Below are 4,080 nucleotides of genomic sequence, written 5' to 3'. Positions count from 1 at the left end.
AACTTGATGTTATCTTCCTCAAAAATTCTACTACAATCTACAAGGTCAACAAACCTCCGGATTCTCTGGTACCTGATACCCTGCTTGATCTCATCACGAAGAGCATTCTCAAATTTGACACATTTCGAGAACTCACTGGCTTCATCATCATTATAGTGCACATAGTACCTTGCCAGTTCCACAAACTTGGCCGCATACTCTGGTACCAACATATTGCCTTGAACCAGTGCCAAAAATTCAACTTCCTTTCTTCCCCTGACATCTTCAGGAAAATACCTCCTCAGAAATTCCCTCCTGAATACAGTCCAGGTAATTGCTGTACCACCAGCATCCAGCTCAGTTCTGGTTGACATCCACCAGTCATCAGCCTCCTCAGATAACATATGAGTGCCATACCTCACCTTGAGATCCTCAGCACAGTCAATGACTCCGAAAATCCTCTCGATCTACTTAAGCCATTTCTGAGCACCTTCAGGATTATGCGTGCCCTTGAACAATGGAGGATTGTTCCTCTGAAAACTGTTCAGTTGTCTGTCAGCACCAATCGCAGCTCCATTGGCATTCCCTCCCAGCACACCAGCAATCATGCCCAAAGCCTCAGCGATAGCATCATCGTTTCTTCCTCCTCTTCCAGCCATTGTTCTGCTTAACACAAACAATCCAGTCAGAACAAAAGTATCGACAAATAACTCATATTAGTCGCATACACGGAAAGACTGACACTAAGACTCTGGTCACAACGGCCGACTATGCTCTGATACCACTATTGTAACACCCCTCTAATAACCCACGGCATATAGACAATTATTAATCAGAGTAAACATGCAGAGAGGCATCACAATTACATAAATAATGAAACACGCGTCAGTATAGATCATGCATTCACTAAAAACACCTGATATCATAACTCATTAATCAATTCATGTTTTACGCAGCGGAAACACTTCATCAAGTCAAACATCCATCATTAATGTATAAGACTTCAAATAACAAAACAAAATAGAGTTATAATCAAACTCCAAAACAACGCGTTCCCAGTGTTACATCTACCAGAGCATGACACCGACACTATAACTAAAAACCGACTTATGAGCTAATCCTCACCAAGTCGCGCCGCTATCCTCAATCTGAAAAATGACAACAAGTAAGGGTGAGTCTCATCATAGTTAACCAATGTTATTGCATCATAAGATAATAACATATCAAAGTCATATCATTCACCCCATTGTTTCATATTCAGACAATCATCAACCACACATCCCCAGATAAACAGACAAGTCATCATATAACATATATAATCATGTTATAAAGCAAATCATGCACATGTATGAAACTGAAACTATGCATGTGGTACCAACATCACCAGTGGACATCATCCACCGACCGTTCTATCATCATCCAGAGACGGCCCTGCCAGCACAGATTCCACACAATGGGAATCTTGCCCTTCACTGCATCCTCTCATCTTTAGGATACAACCCTCAACTATGATTATGAATGCATGCAAACACATATATATAACATACCAACATCATCATATCACTATGAGTAGCATCATCTTTACTCATACATCATCACACATCATCATCATCAAGTATGTTCAAATATATGTACAATTGGATCATTCAAATAAAATCATATATCAATCAATCATACGATTTATCTCATCTTAATCATCATAAATCAAACATTATTCCAAACAGATCAGCATTCTAAAAGTTACTCATTACCGAACTCTTAAAATCACAAAACAGCAAAACTCTGTAAGTCACGCTGGCCATACGCGTACCATACGCGTACCAGCAGAGCCAGAATTTCACAAAAACACACACCATACGCGTATCATACGCGTATGGGCAGAACCACATTTCCACACAAAACACAAGCATACGCGTATTAGCCTGCCATACGCGTACCTGCCAGACACCATACGCGTACCATACGCGTATGAGCAGATGGTGCAACCTGATGCACACTTGGGGAGCGTATCATACGCGTATCGTCCCCTCCATACGCGTACCGTACGCGTATCATACGCAAATGGGCAGCAGTTCACAGAAACCTGTAACTTACCCATTCGTCTTCCTCGCGAATCCACCTGCACAGTCTGCGATTTGGGTCTAAAACCAGCAATTTCAAATATCCAGACACACAACATTCATCCAACATCAATAGTATATGATCGTCTATTCGATTTTACTCATCACAACCTAATTCTATTCAATTATTAGGGAATTCATATTCAAATCAATGATGAACACAACAGTAAAATCAGAATACATAACCTATTGATCTAAACAATATTCCCAATCAACATTATCATTCACAACACGATAATAGAGATTAAATGGAGAGTCTCCCCTTACCTTAGACAAGAGTTCTTTATCCTTGGTCTCTCCCTCTACAGTTCTCCTTCACGTTCCTCGTTCCAAACCTCTGTTCTTTCACGTTCTTTCTTCCTTCCCCAAATCCCAAGTGTTTTGTGAAAATAATAATAATTTAGTAAAAAGGATTATAAAATCACCCTCCTTCTTTTACTATTTACTCACATGGCCCAAATGCCATAAACCATTATTTATTCATTATTTCCACAAAATCTTTATAATTCTAATTATTAATTCAATATTCTAATTAAATTAATATTAAAATTATACGGGTGTTACAGCTTCCTTCTTCCTCCACTTCATTAATATCATTTGATCTAGGATGTTGATAGGTTTGAAATGACCAAATCCATAATATTAGATGAATGATATTAATGATAGTATGAGTTGATTATCTTTTATGCATTTATTCTTCTTCCTCCATTTCATTAATATCGTTGGATCTAGGATATTGATAGGTTTGAAATGACCAAATCCATAATATTAGATGAATGATATTAATGATAGTGTGAGTTGATTATCTTTTACGATTTTATTCTTCTTCTCCTTTTTTCCTTTTGATCGATGAAAGTCTTTTATTTTACGCAATAGGATAGCCTCTTCTTCTCCTCCCACTTCTTTAATTTTCAAAATCTTCTCCCTTTTTACAAAACCTTCTTATGTTTGCGACCTTTTCCAAACCTTTCTTAAAAAATATCTTTTGCCCTTAGTGGCCTTTTTCTTCAAAAGTTTAGACACGACTAATGGTTGAAACGAGTAGCGATACCCCTACGATTTTGAAATTGATTGATATAATGAGATCTTTTCCGCGTGAGAGAGCTAGTGGCATACTCGTTGATTTCTATCCGATTTGGAGCCCTTCTTTCATTGCGATGCAAAGAACTCATTTGTTCTCATGCTTAAAATCCACGGCTGAGTATTTCTCTCCGACGACGATAAAGTGTTTATTCGTTTTTTTTTTAAAAATGTTTTCCCTTTAAGCGGAACTACATTAGCTCTGACTTCTCCATTGCACCGAGGAGGTATGTAGGCACAAGACTTAATGTCTTTCCGAGCTTATTTTAAAAATAAAACAAACTATTTTTTAGCACACACAACACAGATTTTGAAAAAGGTTCCTGTGGAGTACCACAGATATGAGGGGTGCTTAAAATCTTCCCCTTGTATAATCAACACCCGTACCTTAGATCTCTTCATTTTGTTTTAAAAACAAAGTTTGGGTTTTAGTCGTTCTTTTCCCTTTTCCTTTGGAAACAATAAAGTGCGGTGGCAACTTTCACTAAAATATCGAGTCGAGTCAATCCTATGGCTTCGATCTCAAATTTTCCCCGCTACAGAAAAATGGCGACTTCACTGGGGATCCAGTTTTAAGTGTGTTAAGCCTATTTTTGTTTATCTGTGTGTTTTTATTTGTACATATTGTTGTGTGCTTTGTGTGTTTATTTTCTTTTTTTTTCTTTTTGGTGCTCTATGGTTCCTCTGTGATGAGAAAAAGTTCTAACCTGGACTTTGGTGAATAACTTGAGATAGGAGGTGGTAAGACCAATAGTCGCATGTCAGGAGCAATCCTTACCATGAGCGTCATATGGTGGAACCCCAATTAGTGGAGGCCTCATGGAAGGTAGTAGAGGTTGTTACGAACCATCGTGATAACGCTATTACTTTCAATAATGAGTGTCCATAGAAGCTGAATGGC

Source organism: Vicia villosa, linkage group LG4 (assembly GCF_029867415.1).
Source record: "Vicia villosa cultivar HV-30 ecotype Madison, WI linkage group LG4, Vvil1.0, whole genome shotgun sequence".
NCBI classification, from domain to species: domain Eukaryota; kingdom Viridiplantae; phylum Streptophyta; class Magnoliopsida; order Fabales; family Fabaceae; genus Vicia; species Vicia villosa.
Note: the sequence above shows the minus strand (reverse complement) of the source record.